The 25,101-nt window shown below is 31.1% G+C and overlaps 1 protein-coding gene across 2 annotated transcripts in view; it reads right to left on the reverse strand.

The window, feature by feature from the left end:
• Window positions 1-25,101, reverse strand: part of LOC121132310 (uncharacterized) — an 81,234-nt gene that overhangs the window by 21,510 nt on the left and 34,623 nt on the right. The window lies entirely within an intron of this gene.

The following is a 25,101-nucleotide window of genomic DNA, read 5'->3' on the forward strand; positions in this document are numbered from 1 at the left end:
ATTTACTATTATGTCTGAAAACATTTTCGTTCATATATTTTAGACAAAACCGTAGACCACGGGATTCATTTTTTTCTGAATTAAATTTCTCCACGATTTTTTGATATCAAGATATGTATCTTTTGAAGTGTCATGGTATCATTTTCTCTCGCGATGTATGCAATACGAGTATTTTTATACGACGAAAGTTCACCAAGAATTTGTATTCATGTCCTTTTGAAAACAAAGCATAAGTTTAATTTAGCTTATCACTTTATTTATTTATCCAAAAAGAATACATGGCGTATTAAGTGAGACGAGGGAATAGGGAACTGACAACAAAAGCCATAGTGTAATTTTGTTTAAGTGTTTAAGAGATTGCCGGGGGGGGGAGGGGGGGGGAGAAAGAAAGGGACATAGAGGACACAACAAATTGTTGACAGAAACTGAGTTGGTTTTATCTTGAGTTATCAATTACTTTCGCATATAGTTAAAGGACTTAAGGACAATTAAGATCAATTACCAATGTACAATAATAATGGTCATATTATTTTGACGATTTTTTAGGAGAAATACGTTAGAATATGACTCCTCCTTCCCCAGTATATATTGTACGTTCTTATTTTGCAAAAACCTTGACTGAGCAATAACAATCAAAATGATCATCAATTATTCTACATCCTTCCTTCCCCAGTCAAACACACATATGTATTTATGTAGGAGAGAAAGAAAGCTTTACTATTATTGTTATCCACATCACCAAAATGACTCGACTCTCTTCGTAAGGGAGTATTTTCCTTTATGATGCCGACGATAATAATTATTGATTCATACACAAACAACGTGTGTTTACAATTTTTTACTACATAGATATGTACATAGGTTAGGGGTGTTTCTTTTTCAACTTTTTTTCAAATTTCGATTACGAATAGTGCGGAAAAGATATTTCTAAAAAAAGTATTTATTTCCTTAAATGTAAAAGAACAGGACGACCAAGAATCAAAATTCACAAAAGCACTGGTTTTATTTGGGCTTTCAAAACGAAAGGGATACGTGGTAAAGACGATGGCGTTGTTGAATTGCAAAGCTCTTACTGACAGCAAAATTACCAATTATGAGCCTTGAGCTGATGACGAGATAAGAGCTGCTATCGTCTCAGTATGCTGCCTTCTCTTTGATGGTTCCGAACACCTCTGGATCTGGATGGAATTATGTAGGGGATGTTATTACGTAGTGCCTCTCGATGTCTGCAAAATATTTAGACTCTTTAAAGTGGATTGTAAGATCTTAGAAAGCTTTTAAAAAGAAATAGTCTTACTGTGGAACCTGTTTGTACTTTTCATGGTGGATTGCTTCTTATAATATTCTTATTTTCTTCTTTTTTGTAATATGATTGTGTTCTAATTTCTTTATGTTGCAGGATTATTTTTAATTAGTTGTTTTTGAAGAAGGAGAATTATAAACTATAATTGTTATCTTTTTACGTGATCCTTCTTCCTTCATTTATTTCTTACGTAATTTGTGCATATAAAATAAGGTCCTGGATAATAAAGGTGTTAAAGGTAAACAATCATTTGTGAATATATTTTCAAATTTCTGTAGATGGGGGATATGCAGCAATATCTTAATATTAGGTATAGTTTTATAATAAAAAAACAATCATTATATCGAAGAAATCAATTATATATTAAAAATAAGTGAATATTATTTTTTCTTAACATGAAACGCTCATGTGAAAAAGATCAACATATGTACAACTACATCTTAATTTGTTATTTATATTGATATAAAGTTTATTTTGCTAACAGAACTGAAGATGATGCATTGAATAAGCCTCGGTTTCCTTGAGATTTTTACTTTTCTCTCCAGAAAGAGATATATATTATAATAAAAATATCAGGAAATCAAATTTCCATAAAATATTTCCCACTTTCATATTGCTTGCAATGAATGGTTTGTAATATACACCAATAATAGTTCTACAACTAACAATTAATAGGAACGACTTTGAAATTTCTACTCACTTGCTAACAGTCACAATAACAAAAAAATAGCATTTGCATGTTTAAAGTAAACCCGAATTAATCAATATGAAAAAATAAATAAAAAATAACGGGGAACTCATAAATAGGGAATGTTAGTTTTGAAGAATATCATTGATACTTTATTATTTTTCCAATCAATACTAAAACAATCGTATTATTATATTGTTACATTTTAACGATTGTTTTCAGTAGAGGAACTTATAATTATCTAGTGTGGAAAACATTTAATAATGTATTTATTCGTGTTGAGATCCTGGACTCTTGCAAGAGTAATATTATAATATGGTGACAAGCAATTTGGCTGTTTAGGGAAGGATCCCCGACTCAATAAGTTTAGGAATTTCATTGGCATTCAGATATTTTAACACAAGTCTACAAAAGTTAAGAGGTTTGTTATATAATATGTAAAACACATAATCACTTAACAGCTCCGAATAACTATTTGTATCGAATAGCATAATAGAATATGCTTTGCAGACTAAAATATCGAGAAAAGAGACGCACATTTTGTTTACCGGTATATTAACTAGATCAGAAGTCACCTTGATATGAAGAGGTACCTGCACAACTTCCATTAAAGGAGATGAGATCCACCGAGTGAAACACTTGTTCATTGGATCTCACCTTAAGAGTCGAGATCTCTTGACTAGACCATTACATTGAAGAGAGCTATATCATCCACACCCTTGATAAATTCTCAATTCACGTTGTTATATTTATGTTGTTGGTTGAATTTTTGAGTGAATACAACATATGTGACGTCACTCAGCTCAGCCAATCAGAATGCAGACGCTAAGTGACAACCCCATATATATACCTTGGTATAAATGAAAACCTAAAAAAATATTGCTATATGGATCCAAGAAAATAACTTAATCACAATTTCATGGACCATCTTTAAATTACAAATCTCGGTCAAATTTTCAAAAAAATCCATTAGAATGTATTTATTTAGTCTAGAAAGATTAAAACTTTTATAGTGTAACAGCGCAAACCTCCCCCTAAAATCATTTTCATCATGTATCTTAATTTGATTAAATTCTATGCTCTATGGATATACGTTTTTAACATTTTGTAGGACGTTGACCATTAAAATTTAATTGCCTTTTAATTTTGATATATGTTATCTTCTTACAAAGTTGTACTGAAAATCATCAGCCTGTAACTTTTTTTCTTAATCCTGGTTTCTAACATACATATAAATAAGCTTGACCTTTGACCCTCACCTCTCAAAATTTTTACTGATCCCATATACAATATTCTTAGAAAGTCTTACTAGAATAGGTCTGCAACTTTTTCCTTAATCCTAATTTCAAACAAACAAACAAATGGCCAATGAAACTAGCTAAGTTTAAACTATTTTCTTGAGCTCAATTAGTGTATGTTCGAAAATCAGTTGTTTCTAGGAATATTTTAAAGAAATACGTTGACCTCTCAAAATATAATGACCCTTAATTATTATCATGTATAATCTTCCTACAAAGTTTATCAAAATCGGTCTGTAACTTTTTTTGTGAACCTGTTTACATACATATAAACAATCACATTTACCTCTCAAAATTTAATGACCTTATACTGTTAACATATATGATTTTCCTTAAAAGTTTATCAAAATCCGACCATGACTTTTTCCTTAATCATTCTTACAAACAAACGACATTATCTCTCAAAATTTTGTGGCTCCTTACTGTTATTATAAATAACCTTCCTACAAAGTATTACCAAAACCAGACGTAAAATTTTGAGTAATCCTGCTTACAAATGGACAAGCAAATGACCTTAACCTATAAACTCTCAAATTTTAATGGTATCGTACAGCTAATATATATAATCTTCCTGCAAAGTTTTACCAAAGTCTGTCAATAAATTTTTCGTAATCCTGCTTACAAACAAATAAACCTAGGTAAAACATTACATCTATTCAACTTGGTTGTCAGGGGGTAATAAATCACTTTTCGTTATTTTTCATTGAACATTTTTGATAAACCTTTCTCAACCCTAATAAAAGATATTAATGAAGTTATTTAGTAAAGCCATCGGACCGATCAAAAGGAGAAAATAATTTATGGGAATTTTGATGATCCAGGTAGGGTGTGCATCTTCTTTTTTTTTTTTTTTTTTTGCATATTTATATAGGATGGAAACTGAAGTACTGTTGCCTACATAACCAAAACTATAATAGCACCACTAACTTCAAGAATATTCTTACATTAAGTCGAAGCAAATTTCCCATCGTAATAAGAATCCCTAAGTGGTAAAATTAGAAAAACTCAAGCGTAGCTCACTTCCACATTCTTATATGTATATGTACATTAATTATTATTTTTTTAGTTCGATAAAAAGCTGAAAAACAAACCTCCCTATTCTAGTTATTTGGAAATTGTTTTCCTTTCCATGTAAGTCGTATTCAAGTAATCATAAAGTAGGAATAAAGAAGTTAAGGAATGCAAAAAATATAAATTATTAATATTATCCACGAAAATGTGATGAAAAAAGTAGTGGGAGCTCATGCGAAAATTACCTCAATTATATTATATAGAAAGACATATTCGGGTACTCATATAAAATGACTGAATGTATATTCAATTTTGAGGGCCATTATTTTTTTTAGATACTATTAAAAAGGTAGAAAATGTATAGTTATTATGCACGTACTTTAATTATTTTTCTAGGAATTTCGTCATTAAAGTTTAATCACATAATTTTTACCCATGAAACCTTGTTATTTATAGCCTTGGTATACGTATTTCTAACAAATAATTTATTTAAACGATAATTATACTATATAGGTCACTCATTACACTTGACAAAAAATTGAAATTTGAATAGGCAAAACGTTAGACATTGAGTAATTTCTATTGTGCTAATCTATTATTTTTGATATGTGCTTAGAAATGTGCCGGTTTTATAGGGGAGTCATGTAAGCACTGGAAATAATAGGGCCTGCAGATTTATCTTTGCCATCGACCACACTTAAGGTAAAATAGGGTCTAGTTATGATAGTGTAAATGGTAACTTTTAGTTTTAAGCTCAAATCAATACATATTTCTATTTGTGTATAAATTATTAAATATAAATGTTCTAGCGGGAGTATCCGACATCACTCGGGGATATTAGACGTCTCCCAAAAGACAGATGAGGTCACACGAGGTTGGAAATTGGCGCAGGTTGCAACAATATAATCGGTAGAAATGTTGGTATATTGCTTCTTGATACTGGCCTTGAGCTCCTGTGATATCTTCCCCCCTTGCTCTCTAAGACACTCCACACACTGAAGTCGAGGGGATTGAGACGAGGACTGGAAGGTCTTGTTCCAGAAATCTTCAAAGTGCTCCTAGCAGAAGTTCTGTGTCTTCAAGGCTGTATGGCTGGGGCCACCGTCTTGGGTCCATCTGACTCTTTACCCATTCTCCTTGTCCGCCCTGACGTTCTGGACTGTCCTCACGGTCACGCGGACAATGTCTGAAATTCTTTTTGGATAAACTACCAATTCGAGAAGATCCGAAACCCTTTGCCATTTTGATTACTGTTCATTCATTTTTTGTCCGACTTTGATCAAATCAAAAGAAGACATACGAAAAACAACAGATGTGTCGGAACATTGCTCGAGATGTCACCTGAAGCCTTAATGAGCGCAAAAACAAAAACAACAAATTAATGACACGGAAAATTTCCCTGCAGCACACTGTAGATTATATGAATTCGAATTTTTCTTTTCTTTTTATATGAGGTGCTGAAGTTAAGCTATTCACTTTCATTGCTACATTGTTATTTCATTGATTTAGTAGTTACGCAGCTCTAAGTTATGGAGTGCATCGGCAGACAGACAAACTTTTCTCAATTGATATAGATAGAACATGAAGATGAACGATGGATTAGATACTGAATTTTCACATATTTTGAGCCTGGAGTACTTTCTGTACCCCCACGACCTTAAATACGTGTAGAAAGAAGGCCCCTTCTCTCTTTTTACGCATACAGAGTGAGTCAACGCCAATCCAGAAATTCCATTATAAAGTACCATATTTATGTAATAGAATATGTTTCTTTAGGAATACATATGTTTTAGACTGAGTATTTTTTTGACAATTGCTGGATATACCAATATACAGGATAAATAATTGCAAAATAAATATCTACTCTGATTGATATTTAGATATGATAAAGGTACATATTAAATGACATAAACAAAATTAAATCAAAAACATGTTTAAACTATAACAAATAATAGGTTAATGACTCATTAAAGCTCACAATCAGCTAGAGTGATTTTTCAATAGACAAGCATCTACCTTTTTGTATATAAAATATAAAAAACAACATTTTTTCAAAAATCAGATTAAACATTAAAGATTATATTGCGATGACACAATGGTACATATCTTCAGGGATGCACAAAACATGTACGACGTTCCATTTCGTTTTTTTTACTTTTTACATACCGTAAAAAGTAAAAAAAACGAAATGGAACGTCGTAATCATAACAATTTAAAGGCTGTTTGGGAGGAGATTAGCTTATCTGTCACAATAGAAGCTCTAAGACGAAGGAAATAAATACAAATCAAACTCTGTATTTAGAAAGGATATATTTGTAGTACTTAATCCGATGTCGATACTCAATTTTACTCTGATTCCAACATGGGCTTACATTTAAAAATCCCGAGCAAACCCTCAATATTACTCTCTCTTCGTCTTTCATGAGCAAAATCCCAAATTATTACTTGTTAAATTTTTTTCATTGCTCTTTATTCATTTCATACATTAAGATAAATACATAAAACATCAAATAATTACAAGGAAATCGCTAGGAGGAGTACCGTGACTACAGCTTTGAAAAATAAAAAAAGCTTGTGCAGATTACCATCTACAAAAAGCCGCTCCCGGGTTCTAGTGCATATTTTAAACACCTTTGCGTATCTTCTAAACATCCACAACTCTTTAATATTTCTAGTCCTTTATCAGTGTTTTGAACAATGATTGATTGCATAATAGTTAGCTGATGTCATGCTGTGAACGATTCTCAACTACAAATCTTTCGTTAACGAAAACGTTTTTGGACTTTCAGTTACTATTAAATGGGGTTATTATTGATCTAATTATATATTTTTTTTAACATATTGATATGATTCATATATTGAGACTGAGTTAATAATAATTAATTATTTATAAACTTCTTGTTCATAAAAAAATTAACATGATAATAATAAGTTTCTATGATGTCCCAAAACCGCGTTTAGCAAACACATAAACACCTTCACAAGAAGATAGGGAGTGTTAACTTTCATTAATAACTTTGTAAATAGTGAGTGAATTAATTTGAAATTTCCTATAAAAAATGTCTAATTATATGTCAATAAAAATCCCTTAATTTTCAACCACCTTCTGGCTCTAAAGTTATCATTTTTATCATTACCTGAGTTTATCAATAATATAAGTGTATTAAAGAATTAATTATCTATTTTGGATAAGAATAATTAGCCATTATTCTTAAAGTGTAAGCCTAACTAAAGTTCCGTTACAAAAGTGAGTATTGGCGTTTTGATTCTTTTTGATGTTCTTTGGGCAATTCACATACACTGACAGGGGTATCCCCAGGTTTATTATTTGGGGTAGCTTAGACATTTGAAGACGTCATGAAGGACAATATATATTTTTTTCTTTTTAATGTTCCTTTAATTGGTTAGATGGAGTTGCACTAATTAAGTGTACGTTAACATTATAGTTATAATTACTCCCTCAGAATCTTCTTTGAAGTCCATATATGTAATGTATGTTTCCATCTCTAGGAACGACCAAGATGCGAATCTACACACATTCAACAAAAATAATATCTCCCGAGCACGTTGTTCATTGAGCTACGTGGCTCCATAATAATTTTTTTTCTCGCTTTATTTTTATAAAGAACAGTTTTCGAAATCAGAGCCTTGAGGGTACGTCATTTGGTAACAATTTGTTCATGGTCTTATTGGAATGACGCTACAAGAATTGTTTCCAATATCAATTTTGTATAGTACCGCTTTAAAAGAGTCCATACCAGTGATGTTCCACGAGCCAATTGGTAATCGATTTTTTTGAAGTAAACAAAAAAACTCAGCTTGTCTACATAAAATGCGAGTATTATCTCGATACTCGTCTCAGCATATGATTCCCCCTTTACATCATAACATGTCCATCTTCAAAACGTTTTGTTTTTATTCATATTCAAAAAGTTTCAAATCCGCACAAAAAATAAATCTGCTTAATCCAAGCAGGCTAAGAATTGCGTGTGCTCTTTTTTTTCATTATTTAATAGGTCGTCCTGGTGTTAACTTCTCCCTCTGAACAAAGCATTCTCGCCTATTGTTGATGTAAATTGTCTTTAAAATGTATGAAAAATATATATAAATGAATTGTTATAATTACAATATTTTCCCTATTTTACATGCAGAAGTTTCTCATTTTCTTAAAGTTATTCATTTCCTCCCCCTGAATCATATAACAAGCAGCTGATATTAACTAGTGTCTTAATTCAGCCTTTTCCTCGTGTTCTTTTTTTCTTTGCAAACGTGTCAACTCTAGTCAATACCCCAGTACCACTACAGTACCGGTATTCTCGAACAATACAAACTTTTGGGACGACTACAGCACTATAAATTATACACTATGATGTATATTTTCGACTTCGTTTTAATGAACGAACGGTTAAAGGAAAAGTAATCCTATAGTTGTTGAGAATTGGCTAACTACTACTGCCAGATAACTTTAAGTCTTTTTTCTTTCTCTTTTATATGGAGGAAAGGCTGAATTGCGATGAAATAGTAATCAAAGTGATTTATACAGCTCTTTGTATCCTTTGCAATCTTATGTAATGAGGTCGCATTGCTTATTTATTCAGCCTACATTGGAATGTTTAGCTTTACACAAAAGTAGACAGTAAGATTACTGATCATGTTGTATACATTTGAATTTATTTATTCTATGAACATAATAATAATATCTATGTCTATATAATTTAGAATAATGATCCCATAAAATGATCTTAATATCTACTAAATTTATTTATATGTGAATATATAGGATATGAATCTCCTTTTTTATGCTATATGTAATGCGTGGAGTGCTCAACAGATAAAAATATTATTAACAATTCTCGTAAAAAAAATATTATTTATTGAATTTGAGTTATTAGATGAGACTTAGCAATCAATTTAGTCTAAATGTAACATCTACTATTTATGTTGTAATAAGCATAATAACCCAATTTATTTTATGTACTTTATATATGCAGGGATGTGAGCCCTAGTTTTATGAGTGTTTGTACTTTTTTTGGCTGCCTCTAGTAAAAAATTAGGACAGGAAAAATAATTAATTTTTCAAACAGAAAATAGGAATTACTTAATCACAAATTTCTTATTGATAATTAGTAAGGTAGTCAATTGTTGCATTTCCGCAAAGTAATTTAAGGTTGATAGTAAGGAGAACACCTTAGCTGTCAAGACGTTTATTTAAAAAAGCTGCTATCACCTGTGAAATCAAGGAAATAAACACAAGTCACACTATCTATGAAGCAAGACCATATGCAGGAATTACACCGTTGTTGATCCTTGATTCTGCTACGAGTTCAACAAGGACTTCCACCTAAAACTCACCAACAAATCATCTTTACTTACGTTATTTATTAGCATATACACTATATAATCTTTTCAAAAATGAAATATTAGGTCAATTTTTGGTGCAGCAATGGGCAAAGTAGAGACATGCATCATTGCCCAAAGGACTCTTTTCTATTCCCCAAGTTGTTTTCCTTTGAGTATTTGGGTATATTTTTGTTGGAGTATTGGACAAATAACGATGCGGAAATATGAAATCATACTCCACAATATACCCAAAAAAAGATACGGGTAATAGAAAAGTGTTCATAGGTCAATTAGGCATAGTTCTACTTAGGTTTGTTACTCTACCAAAAATCAATAGATATAATAGTAACAACTTTATAAAATAAAAAATACATGTACAAGTAACCAACAGGGGGAAAAAACTACACGCAATATAAGGCTTAGGATTTACATCCTAATTATTATTAAAGTTGTATATAATATTATATTCCACTATGTAAAAATAAAATAAAATAAAAAACGGACATAGACATTATGACAGTTTGGATATTGTTTGGAGTATGAACAGCTAAGCCTGCATAATATTTTATTAGGTTGGCTTCAAGCAGCTTTCAGAGGAAATGGATAAACATAAAATTCACTTAGAGTTGGATCGGTGCTGGAAATGTGTTTCTAATCAGTCTTCCTCCCTCTTTTGATCAATTATTCTCATTGATTCAATCTGTTTCTCCAATTCTATAATGTGATTATGTCCTTGAGCTATGAATAATGATCTGGATAACAGCTATAAATGTAGCTTAATCACGTGGAATGACGTAGTAATAAAATTAAAAGACCAATAAAGATTTGTTCTAGGACTCATACAATTAATCAGGACTAAACTGTGAAGACTGTAGTCTTTTATGTTTTTTAGACCGATCCAACACTAATCCCACTCCGTATCTACCAAGGATACTATAGGCAGAAATTACTCCGGATTCGAACCTCAATTCTAGTATGAGTCCGACAAGAACTCAATAATCTCAATAACACAAAAGTTCTAGCGATATCATTCAAATAAAGTCTCGAGCTATATGTAAGTCCACCCATATCTAATGTTTTTATGAAAAGATCAATCACTTTTGATATTAGACAGTGTTTTTTGACTACAAATCCTTGTCAAGCCTGAAGTCTTTTGACTAGTGTTTTATCATTCCTTATTTATTCGGTCCAATCAAGTCTTCAGTCTTTGGGACCGTCCTTAAGACTGCCAGTACAAAATAAATTAAACATCATTATCGAATGTTAATAGACAATTAATAGTGCTTTTTGAAGGGATGGGACACATCAATCAATTTGTAGTATGAAACTTATGCAAGGGATTTCCTTCTATCAAATCCCCTACTAGACAATACTGAATACTTAATTTAAAGATACGTTGACACTAAGGCATGTTAAATCAATATACAATATTTTGTCTCTTACAGATTTTAGCATAAATAGTATGGAATTGGTCTTAAAAAATACGGAGGTTGCTTTGTACTAGGGTCAAAAACTGAAAATGCTCAATAGAATTCCTTTTTTTTCCCCGCACCTCTACCAATTATTAAGGACATGAACAAGGTAAACTAACCTATGGCACATTATAATTTCATTACATATAATTATACGACCTATATAGTGTACTATAAAGTTGTGGCATTCAGTGCAAAAAGTGTTCCTCTCTCAGAACCAGAATAAACAAGCAAGTATTATACAGAGTATGGAAAATTGTTTTAATAATTGATAATTCTTCCCAAGTTTATAATTATTTTTCCATTGTTGAAGGGAATTATTCACGGCTTAAAATGAGCTCGTTCAAATTCAGTCAATCAACGTTCAGAACACTGATTAGGAGAAAAGAAGAACAATCATCGACAGCTGACAACAAAATACAATTTATATTTTTGTGTGAGTGAGGTAACGCTGTATAGAAAAGATAATTTATTTAACATTCATGTTATTAATACACCCTTCATTAGTCAAAGGTCTGGGAAGCACATTTAAAAATAAAAATTTCGAATGTTGTCACAATTCTACAGTTTTAGTAGAATAAAATGTAAATTATTCTTTTATTTCAGTTTCGAGGGCACACTCATCTTTCAGAAGGAGATACGGCCCTTCAGTTCTCCCCCACACTTACGGGACTGCCTTTAAAACCTTATCATCAATCAAAAGTTTTCTTAAATGACTAGAATTGGCCTTTCAACTTGAAATACTTAAAATTTGATTGAGATTTTAGGTTGACACAGTGAACTTTGACCCAGACGTGGAATCAAAGGCAATGAGACTACATCCAGGTATTTGACTACAGAAAAGTATGGATTTTTTTTCGTCACAGTTTGATTATTTTTTTAATTTTGGCTTTAAAAGAACTGTATAAATACCCCTCCCCCCGATGGCCCTAGAATCATCTCTGCCTCAAATCTGTACAAAAATGTAGAGTGGAAAGGCCTTTAAATTAACAATGAATAGTATTCGCCAATTGTTAAGGTTCTTTGTTCATTATATGTAACAGCAGACTTTAAAATCCATTCAAAGCAACACATTATTAAAATACAAAAAGTATTTTATTTCTTTAGATATCTTTTATTGCAAGCAGTATATATAATCATTTATTAACTCTAGTAATCGTATGTACGTACATTATTCCTAACTGTACTCTCTAATAGGCTCTGAAAAGATATTGTAAAAATATATTAATGTATATTATGTAGTTTTGTAGATACAATTCCAACAATCGTTTATTCCCCCCTCTCCCCCTCTTGTTTTTGCTCTTTCTCTCTAATCTACTTTGTTTATTCCCCCCTTCTCATAATGACTTTTTGTATCTCTTTTGTGTATATATAAGTATTTGTGCTCTTAGTGGGAGTACATGTTAAATATAGTAATTTCTTCCTTTATGGGCACAACTCAGCCTACATGGAGATGGAGTAAATAAGGATTTGATCCCTTGTCAATCTTGTTAATTTTTTCACCTGATAAAGGTTTTCTATAGGATTAAGGTTCGGAGACCGGCTAGGCTGACTACTGACTCTAATGAACATCTTGTTGAGCCAGTCCTTTGTTGCTATGTCCTTATGCAGTGTTGTGTTGGTCCTTATTAAGGACTACGGTCCAGTCCCCCTTGTCGATCCTTACAGAATGGTAAATCGATCCCTCCTGACGTCAATAAGGGAGTTTTTCCTTTTTTTTTTAATTATTCCCTTATATACAGGGTGCAGCGAAAAAATCTTTACTCTTTCAATCTAGAACTTTCTTAAGATGTATTTCAGCAACCAGTTGTCATAGGGTATGTTAATAAATTAAAAATAACTAATATGATGTCTTGCCACCCTCGGCAGCAAATTTTGGCTTCCGGGTGGCCAAGGAAGGCCTTGCACCCATTGTAGATGTAGTCCTCAGACATGGCATCCCAGTGCTGTTTGATTGAGTCCTTGATGTTGTTTATATTTGGGTGAGGGAGGGTGCACGCCTTGGTCTCAACATGCGCCCAAAAATTTAAGTTGAATGGGTTTGCATCTGGTGAGTAGAGGGTCCTTAGCTTTGGCTAGAAAGGCAAGTTGTCCTCCAAACCACTTCTTGAACGTGTGTACAGGCGTACCATCCTACATTCATGGCCGGGTAGTTTGTCTGGACCCATGGTAACAACTTCTCCTCCGTTGGTTACTTGCCAGAGTCCAAACGTACGCTGACCAAAATTATTTGGTCACGTTCAGATGGCATTTTCTCGACTTCAAAGACACTTAGGAAGATCTAGGTTTTTTTTGGTTTTTTAGTATATGACCGAAAAAATTTACCGCATTCACAAAAACCTTGATTTATGTAGCAAAAACAAAGTATAAAGATTTCATCGCTGCACCCGGTAATATAATAAATTATATAACTAATTAACAATATAATATTTTTGTATTATATTCAAAAAAAAAATTTTTTTTTTTTGAAAGATATGTGTAATAATCTGAATACATATTTCAAATATATCATTTGTCATATTAAACAATCTATATTTTATACAAAATTCCAAGGACCAACGGTCCCAAGGACTGATAGGAACAGTCCTAAGACTTCTCTAGTTTAGACCAAGTAAATAAAGACAGATACACCACTAGCCATATGTTTAGGGGTATTGCCGTGCTGGAAGACTCATCTACGACCCTTTTCAGTACCTTGCCCTCAGAAAAGGAGGTTGTCGCCCAAGATTTCCTTGTACATGAAGCCATCCATCCTCCCTTCAATGTGGTGAAGTCGTCCTTTTCCCCTTAGTAGATAAACACTCCCAAACATCATGATTATACCCCTATGCCTGAGGGTTGTGATATTGTTATTTTTTTTGTTGACATGTCTCTCACTATTAAGATAAATCTACAATCACAATTATAGATCAACTAAGCATTTTTTTTCACAATCACGGAAAAAGAATGTGTTCTTTTTACTTTTTTCTCCGGACGAGACAATTTTAAGGTTGCAAACTTCTCTCACCTGGACATGGCTTTTGTCCAGAGAGTCAGGGAGGAATTAGAAGAGTTCGGAAGAGATTATAAATCAACAGCAAACCGTGCTGATAACAAGATAGAGTCATAATTTCTTTTTAGTTTGTTTGACCCAGTGTTGGGCCTCCAAGCTCATCGTACCTCAACCCCCTGGACTTCTTTGTGTGAGGAGCAGTTGAGTGATATCCCAATAGATCCTCATTCAACATAAAATCTGAGCTGATGTCCAGGATGTCGGAGGAATTTCAGAATCTGTCAAATGCTCCCGTTTCTTAGTGTTCAATGGCGATGATATTGAATACTTATTTTTTTTAATCCAGTTTTCATTCGGCATTAGTTTTATTTAAAATCGTAGGATTAGTTGACGAGAAAATCCATTTTAAAAAAGAATCATTTTGGTTCTCCAATAGAGGTCACCGCCCATTATCCTTATTTTCCCACTTGTATACTATTAACGTATGTTAGTCCGTTTCCAACTTTTTAGGAGAAATGTTGAGCTCCTATAGGCCTAAAAATGCACCTTCATAAAAAATATGACTGACAAATTTTGAATAATTTAAAAAAAAGTTTTAGAGGTATCCCAAAGACTTTGAAATTATCAAAATATACATTTTTTTCTTCAACAATCTTCCAGACGCAGCCAGATATTTTTTTTTTTACTATTTTATTACACTAAATCATCTTTAAAAACTACTACTGTTAGTAGTAAGGGGGACAATTAGTCTCCTCCTTTAAGTTGACATTTTTGTAATGAAAAAAAACAACTACATTTAAAAAAAAGAAAAAAGAAGGGTATTAATTCAGTAGTACCATATGTCTTGCTCTCGACTTCTCCTAGTGTACTTTTTTTCATAACAAACATGTCTTCCACCCCAGTCCCTTTTTTTACAAATATAAATTTCATTTTATATTTAAGAATCTTATATTTATTCATAGATTATATAAAACAAACCACATAACCACAATTTAAAAAAAAAAAAATAATGTAAATAAAAAATTTCGATGTTAACAGTCCTTCTGATAAATAAGTTCCATTAAATATAACCTCCTTGTCAAAGTCTAAACATAATATTTGTTTTTTCCATTTCATAGCCGAGATTATTACTTCTATTATTACATGAAAATCCATACGGATTTGTACCGGAAAAAAAACTGATTGAATTCAGTGTCTTCTCCCCTCTTCCTCTCATTCATCCCACCTATGTCGGAATGTTCCCTACAGTCTATCTTTAAGAATGTTGAGAATTTGCAGCAATGTAAATGAACGAAAAAATACTTTCAAGAACTTAAAGATACACCGATATCACGTGACTATAACCGTGTAGCTATATATGAATCGATTGAGAAAGCGAGACCATTTGGAAGGAATGAAGCACTCAAGAAAATAGAGTCCAAATCTAATGATCGCCAAGTGTTTGACATAACTTATTATCCGCAGCTTAGGCAAATTTCAACCGTACTTCACCATCATTGGAGAGCTGGATCCAAGAATGGAAAGAATGTTTCCAAAGCCAGCTATGATTGCTTATAAGCAAAAAGAAAATCTCAAGGATCTACTTTGTCGTGTTAAAGATTTTCCAGAGACTCCAAGTAGGTCATCAAGGAATGTCAATGAAGTGGGTTTGAAAAAGTACTTAGAAAACGGATGTAGAACCTGTTCATATGTTCAAACAGGTTCGATTATCAAATCATCGATAGTGGAAGTTACTCAGGAACAGTATCATGTGATTACATGCGATTCTACACATTTGGTTTATGTGATCGGTTGTATGAAATTCTCTAAGCAAGATGCCGGACAAACCAAAAGAAGATGAAAAGATTGGATAAGTGATCGCATGAGATATGTTTATAAATGTTTGGAAACCACAGGAGAACACTTCAATTCCAGAGGACATAAAAAATCTAATATGGAAGAACAAGTGCTGGAACAAGTCCGGCCTATAAGATCCAAGGCTGATATGATACAGTTGCTTTTGGTTCGAGAAAAATAGTGGATCAATCAATTTCAAGCAAAAACACCCACTGGAATGAATAGACATTGAATTGGACGTTCATTAAGTTGAAGTTTCGTTGTTGTTTTTAAATGACTGTTTTTAAAGTATAATATTTAATTTATGTAAGGTTACGATCCTGTAAACAGAAAATATTAATCTATTTTATTATTAATAACCTTATTACTATTATGGATATATTACTTTATATATTCCTCGTTTTAAATTTTAATGCTTTTATTTTTTTGTAAAAAACTTAGGAATTCAAAATATTATTGTTTTATTATATTTTCTGAAGAGGTCTTCAATGAAGACGAAATCGATTAAATGTTACTGATCCTCAAAACATCTATGTTTTATTGTGTTGGTTGAGTCAAGTCCGTCTTCTTTAAAATTATTCTATCTATTTTGTTCCAGATAACAAAATTAAACGTTGATTATACTTAAACTATTTGCAAGTAACGTTTTCCCCCCCCCCTTTAAATTATTGATTAACGTATTTGAAAATTCCTTTGGCTTTATTTATTAGTTTGATAGATTTCATTGATCACTCTTTTTTAGTAGAAGTTTGACAACTTCTTTTGCTAAACCATGGATTTTGTTAATTATGTTCTTCACGCATAGACGTACGTTAACCTAGAAAAACTTATCGATATTCGGGCAAATTAACTTTCTATATTTGAATAATTAATATTACTTTATAATTGAAAAATTAATGAAACGGAATTTCGACCTTTTATTAAAAAAAGTGATTATATAAATGCCTTATATATATTAAAAAAAGTAATTAAATATCCCAATTATTAGGTCAATATTGAATCTACTCCATAGCTTCAATATTGAGTCCTTCACAAGTCTCCACACATTTTTTCATTGAAATAATAGATGCCTATTCGGTTCTCTTACTGATGATTTGGTATACGATTCAATAATAGGAACAAAGTAATTCAGTTTTGAGATTTTTCCACAAGGAGATACATATTGGGCTCATATTTTATTCATCATCGAAACATATTATGTGAATTGATTGTCTATAAAGTGCTATATTCTGTATGTCATACATAAGCTGTTCTTTCAAATAATAACCATGATTCACTGACATTGTATGAATAAAAAAAAATCATATAATAAGTGTATTGTGATGACCTTTAATAACCAAAGTGACCATATTTTGAATTTCTGAAAAAGCTACTCTTGGTTTTAGGAAGAGGGATAATATTTTGTGAAATTAACCCATGTAAGAGTCAAGTATTTAGGATTCCTATTTCATGAATTTATAGAAAAGTTCCCTGGCGACTCGGACCGGATATAAAGTGAGGACATGTTCAGGGAATCGAGGACGTTGGTCATTCCAGTATAAATTCCTAGCAACATTAGATTCTTTTTTGTAATGCTAGGTAATCAATCTATAATAGTAGACGTGGGGTGTGCTTGTTTTCATTCTTGAGGCATGATTTTAAAGTTTTCTTGGAAACAGTCAGTAGATATCATGTGTTGGAGCTGTGCATTTGCCGTCGAAAATAAATATTGTAAAAAATGGTTCGACAGAATAATTTATAAAATAAAACCAATTGAAGTTTAGCTCCTGATGTAAGATATATAAGAATCAGTTTGTTCTTTTAATTTCTAAACTATACAAAAATGATTTTTTCCATTTTTTTCATAATTTCTAAACTATACAAAAATGATTTTTTCAATTTTTTTCATAATTTGAAATTTGTAAAATTCTTTGAACACAAATAACTTCATAGATAATATTACTAAAATTGCTGACAATGGATTTGATGCCTTAAAAAAAATATTAAATTAGTGCAGTTTGTCCAAATTGGTTATTTGGAGCAGGATTTATTTTGGACAAATCCATTTTTAAGACATTTTCAATATAAGTTCAATTCTCCATAAATAATAGCATTAAAAATGTGGTTTATTAAATTTGGCTATTAAACTTCTCAATGAAGAATGAAACAAAAAAAAAATAATCACCGGGTATTGAAATACCGAAGCTCGGTGTATGAACAACGGGGGACGTCATCACTTATCTGAAATGGGTTTTGAAAATGTATAAAACAAAATATGAAAATTAAATAAATCTTAATACATGTTTTATGAAAAAATATGTGTTCGCTTCTGTATATGAAGGAATTCACATATAATCGAACTCGAAAATTGATAGATTGGCCTAACACGGACTCAACTCGACAAAAAACTCAAAACTCGAACTCAAAAATTTAGACTAGAGTCCATTACTATTCATTAGGCATTGCATCATGCTTCTTCCTTCCCAAACGAAAACACAAAACGGAAATGGTGTTGGCAGTTTATTTTGTTCTCTGGACTCAATGAATTTCCTCATTATATCCTAGTCTCATAGATGATGATAATAATAGATTATTATCGTTGTATCCAAGTAAATAAATAATGAATAAATGATGTATACAATTAATCATTTGCCCCCCTCCCCTCCCTCATCCTCTCTTCCAACCAAAGAAATGAGTATTCATATTTTAGAGATCAATTCTCATCTTCATCAAACATTGGATCTACTCAAAGACGACAAAAAAGAAAATTGGGTATAAATTATTGCAACATGGCTTGAAAGTCTAACGACGGGTTACCACATTTAATATCCGTGTATACGCAATTTATTTCTAAGATCTTTGCATATTAGAATCTTTAAACCACAACTTTCCCTATCAAAATAAAAAGGTTCTGTAATTTAAATTTTTTTCTTGTTGAGGGGAAACTTATTAATAATGTTCGTGCTTCAAAATTTTATTCACTCCACCAAACAAGACGAATTTTCAATAACAAAACCTTCAAATTTTACATGGGAACATTGCTGAGGTTTCAAAGATTATAAAGTGCAAAAGTTTTTAGAAATAAATTGTCCATACAAGTATACGGCCAAAGTGTAAACAAATGATAAATGTGGTAACCCGTCTTAAGATTACATTCAGCGTTGCAAATAAATTAAACAATAGAGTTTAAATTCAAAATCTTTTACATCACATACCATTTTGGTAATTGCTTCCAAATAAATATATTTTATAGATTTTTTTATGACAATTTTGGAGAAATTAAAAGAAGAAATTAAATTAAAAACTAAAGTTGGATTGATCTTAGGATCTTAGAATAACTTTTGATATCCTAGGAGGAAGTACTAAAGAGTTATTGTGACGTAACCGTTACATAGTTTGTGTGTTACTTAATCTATATTAAATACAATTTACCCTTATGTATATTTGAATTGTAATAATTTGCAGATGCACTCAATCATTCAATAAATTTGTTAACATAATTAGTATTAATTGACACGCAAAGATATGTGTCTTTGCCAGTGGGGCAGTTAGGATTTTAAAACAGGGGCAGACCAATCATTTATTACATAAAAGTTGTGAAATCTAAGGGAATATTTTGCTTGCTACATAAAAACTAAAAAGGCACAGCCCCTACCCTCTACCCTACCCATTGTACAGGGTCGTGCACTACAGCTGGAATAAACCTCATCCACATACCATAAGGAGTACATCACGGCAAAGTCCCCTAATCCCTTACACAAGAGGTTGTTCCACTAATAAAATTATATTTCGTTTCATTCATTGTGAGTGATACCATTTGATTTTTCATCATTCAAGAATTTCAAATTGGCTTGTGTAAATTTAGATTAGATAATTGAAAGCAACTCTAGCACAGTTTATAAAAAGTTAAAAGTCTTATATATGAAATAAAATGCTAACAATCGTTTTTACTTCATGAATTCATATAAATGTAAGTATTGACATGTAAGAGTTTAAATGGAATAAAATGACAGTAATACCAATGGTTTCAAATGGTACTACATGGCCTAATACAGTTTTTATATTCTGCATTTTTTTTATTAAGCGTCTATTCCTTGAAAAAAGTGTAACGCAGAAGAAACTGGAAAGCAAGGCAGGAAAAATACAAATCTTTTTTTATATATATTTAAAACTGATATATATACCATAATTTGACTGTAAAATCAATAGTACCAAGCCTAGAGGTCATATTTAAATTTAAAAAAATTTATGCTTGTACTATCTATGATATTAAATAAATCTAAAACAATGGTCACAATGCATTTGTTGAGGATATTGATGAGGTCCAAGTTTGCTCAATTGTAGTGCACGACCCTGTATAATACATACATACAATCATGGAATTCTAGAGACCTGGAACAATTATAAATAATATATATTCCCACATGAGAAGACTATAAAAAGAAGTGATTGGTTTAAAAGTGTGATACACTAATTTCAAAACTTGACTTTTCTTTTTTTCTATCCCAAGCGCCAAATGTCTAAAAATTCAGTTTGTCTCACATTTTTTGGCGTTTTTGTAAAAAGCTTTTTTTGGACAGAAACCTTGTCCAAATAAACACAATATATTTATAGAAACGCTGGTATGTTAAAGTGAATTTTGTTTGTTTTATTAGTGAGCGTTCTAACGACTAAAGTACTCATCAGTCATCCCAACATTTTTTTTTATCAAGCCCTTATTTAATTTTTTTTTAATTCTTGAGGACAGAACACATATGAATTGATAAAAGTAGTTACGAGTTCTCATGAAAGACAAAGTGTAATAAGTGTTTCTTTTAAAACATGCCCTTTGTACACGAGATTTTTATCACTACTTAACAATTTGATTAATGCTATTAACTATAAAATATTAATACATTATCTTAATTTGTATTTATCAAGGATGATCAGCTTGCCAAATGTTCAAATAGATGCAAACACATTAGCAGAGGCGTCTGCAGGGGAAGGCTAGAGGGGTTGTAGACCCCAACCCAATTTTTGAATCTTACTAAAAAAATTTCAAAAAATATAGTTGTCTGTGAATAACTATGGGTTTTGAAATCTTTCTACGAAAAAATTTATATTTCAAATTTTTTTCCAAAAGATTTCCCCAAAAATATAACTTTCTATAAATAGCTATCGGTTTTAGTATTTTTTATCCAAAAACTTTAACAATTGAAATTGCTTTCGAAAAAAATTTATATTTGAAATTTAATTTTAAAATTTTTTTCGAAAAAAATTATATTTTCTCTGAACAGCTCTGAATTTACAAAAAACATTCCCCAAAATTTAATTGTCTATGAATAGCTATCGATTTTAGAAATTTTTCTCCAAAAAACTTAAACAATTGAAATTTTTTCCACAAAAAATTTATATTTAAAATTTTTTTCCAAACATTTTCTTCCTTTGAGAATAGCTATTGATTTTAAATTATTAACCCCACAAATTTAATTGTGTGTAACTAGTTATAGATTTTTGAAAATTTTCTCCGAAAATATTAAAAATTGCATTTTTTTTTTCAAAAAAATGTTATATTTGAAGTTCAATTCTATAATTTTCCAAAAACTTTCAGATTTAAAATTAAATTTTGAGAATTTCGATTTTTTGAGAACAGCTCTGGATTTTTGAAATTTTTCTTCGAAAAATTTAACAATTGATTTCTTTCCCAAAAAATTTTTTATTTGGAATTTAATTTTAGAATTTTTGTATCTACAAAATTTCATATTTGAAATATATGGCTATTTCTACATTATGATCCGATATCCAACAAATCAAGAATGTAACACAAACTCATCATGTTTCAATGATCACAATTTTTGTGTAGTCAAGGAATACATTTTCATAATACTCTTTTTCATGATTAGATTTATTATATCTAACTAGTTTTGAGACATGATTTAGAACATTCACAAATACATATATTATTACAATGCACCAATACACAGCAAACAAAAAAATTGTAGGATGTTGAAAAAAAAAAAAAACCAACTATTGAATTATGAATATCAGAAAAGACACTCATAATTTATATTCTTTGTGTAACGTCTTTATTCAGTACATATGTCTAAACATAAATATATTTGTATGTCATGAAATAAGGGAGGGTATTAATCAAGGCTTAAAATAGTATAATTCAATGATTTATATCTTCATGTACACAAGACTGTCCCGTATTCGGATTAATATTTTCCCCCATTTTTGACAAAGCCTCTTATGGTATTTTTGATGTTATATTTGCTATTTTAATACAAAGAAATGAAATTTTGATTCGAAATCTATCATTTTTAATAGAGTTGTGTCCTTTTATTTGAATGAATACTGCAATCCCGTCCAGTTCAGTCCCACTCCGATCCAGTTTAGTCCTGCTAATCAAATCTAAAAATGATACAGTTCGATATCATGATGACATCCCTCAAATTTAATTTTTCTTTTTTTACTGATAGTCCATAGGAACCTCAGTCTTAAAGACCAGCCCCAAGGAATGATGGGATTGATCCTAACACTGGACTACACTAAATAAATATAGAATAACAAAACACTAATTTTTAGGCCTCTTTTACACTTCCAAATATGATGTTATGAGTTAAAAATTGTACATTTTACATATATTAGTCCATGTTTGGTCTAATAGTAAAAATATTTAATAATTTAAGGGACCTAAAATGTGCTCAATAATTTTTAGTTTCTTTGTTTTGACAAACATAAAGTAGCAAAATTTAATTCCATATTAATTGAAAGCACTATGCAACTGAATTTTTTGGCCACCATCTTAAAACAACATTTATTATTGTTATTTAAGCCATAGAATAAGAAAATGACGATTTAAATTTTTAACTGGAGTATTTTTGGTCATTAATGCCCTTTTTTTTAAATCCTGCTTTAAAGTATAATTTCGATCTAGAGCCATATTTTGAAATGCAATAACCATATAGACAAAAATTTAAGATAATTACTACATGTATAATATTTTAGAAGAAAATTAAAAGTTAAAATGTAAGAATATATCAAAATCGAGCTTCTTTTTTTTTACAGCAAATCTTTTAAAGTTATAAAATAAGGCTTATTATTTAGTTTTGAACTAAAATATTATTCAATATTAAACATATGCCAAAAATATTAGCTTCCGGATATGATCCTTCATTTTACTTTATCTTCGTGTGATTAGACTTATTTTGTAGGCATTGGATTCAAAATAACTTAACAAATCTTTAATCTTTCAAATACATGAAAGTTTTTTTTCAATTGTTATTTCCTTTATTTTTTAACTATTTAGTGATGACATTTCGAAATATGGCTCTGAATCGATACTATACTCTAAAAATGTGATTTAAAAAAATACTTTTCAGGCCAAATCTACTACAATTGACCATTATAAAGACTTAAATTACAATAATCAATGTATTTTTAGGTGTCCGGTGTTCTCAGCCCTTAGTTTTGTTGCAAAGTGTAAATTTTGAACAAAAAAAGGGAAAATAAAACAGGGAAACTTTTAAATTATTAAGCAGATATTTCAAATATTGTATAGCTTGTTTGAAAGCTATTTAAGGGATCTATGAGGTACTCAGTGATGAACAGCCTATCTGTATTATTAAAAATAAGGTAGTAAATTTAGTGAAAGTAGTTGAATCGATAGTTGGCGAAGAAAATTAAGGAACATTACGAGGGTTATTTGAAAAGTACGAGCTATCTCCGAGAGATGGCGCGTATCGAGGTTTGGTTATTAGCATCTCATTCTGTTTGACATTCGTTTGAATCGAGAAAGTGGAGTTATTTTCAAAAAATGGACCAAAAAGAATTTCTTGTCCTAATTAAACATTACTTTATCACAGACAAAACGATTCAGGAGACTAAAAAGAAGCTTGATCAACATTATAAGGACTCGGCACCTTCGATTAGAACAGTGTATAAGTGGTTTCAAAAAAGTTTAAAGTAACCATATGGGCACAAGGGATGCGGAACATTGTGGACGCCCTGTTGGGCTTATTACTCCAGGAATCATTGATAAAATCCATGATATGGTGATGAATGACGTAAGAGTGATGGTACGTGAGATTGCTATTGCTGTGGGCATCTCGAGTTGGAACCCTATTGCCATTAATTTTGCAACCACAACGGCTGAGGTCTGAGCTGGTGTAGTGTCGTGATGAAAATGACTTTTTTTGGGGGACCCACCGAGCAGCGTTTTTTTTTTCTACTCGATTTTCAAATGGTCCAATTACGATGAATAATATGCACTTGTAATAGTTTTACCCTTTTCCAGATAGTCGATAAGGATTATACCTTGTGAATCCAAAGGACAGTTGCCATAATCTTTCCGGCAGATTCCTCAATTCAAACGAATGCAAAACAGAAACACACGGACCCATCTGGCAAAAAGTCGGCGTGTGTTCTTCCAAGAGATACTACTAACTAAACATAACATCGATACACGCCAGTAGTATCATCTCTCGGACTTTGCAAAGACTTTTAAACGGCCCTCGTATCTTCGATTAAACAAGGAAACCGCAAATATTTAGGCAGATATTAAAAATATTCTACAGTTTGTTTTAAAGCTAAAATGTGCTCAATTATTTTGTGATTCTCTGTTTTGCCAAATGGAACTTGAAAATTATTTTAAGCCTAGTTGAAGTGATAGCTGTTGAACATTTGATTAAACAGGGTACCAAAAATCATAAGATACATTTTAGACTCTTTAAATAGCTAAAAAAAGGCCTACAATATTTTTAAATGATTAACCGAGTACCAAAAAAATCTATGAAAAAAGTATAATTATTAACTCATAACATATTTTAACACTACAAAAGATCTAAATGTTGGCAATTTTGACACAGAAATCAACTTTTTTCATATTAAAAGGCTTTGTACTACGTCCAAAATAGCAGAAAAGGTGTAGAAACAAAAATTATTTACCGAAAACGGAACAATCTAATGTAGATTGTTCATAGAACCAGGAATTTTTTTATTTTTTACTTAAGGAATAAAATAATTCATCATGCGCAGTTTTTGTAGCTCTATTTCTTTCTAAGCCACTGCATTCTTGGTTATATTTTTATTTTATATTTAAAAAAGCCATATATTGTGTGGGGGGGGGGGGAGGAAATGTCACTGTTATCAGTGGACCACACAAAAAAAATTAGCCTCTTGATTTATGTGTTCCCTTTAGC

This window comes from Lepeophtheirus salmonis, chromosome 1 (genome assembly GCF_016086655.4).
Source record: "Lepeophtheirus salmonis chromosome 1, UVic_Lsal_1.4, whole genome shotgun sequence".
Lineage (NCBI taxonomy): Eukaryota > Metazoa > Arthropoda > Copepoda > Siphonostomatoida > Caligidae > Lepeophtheirus > Lepeophtheirus salmonis.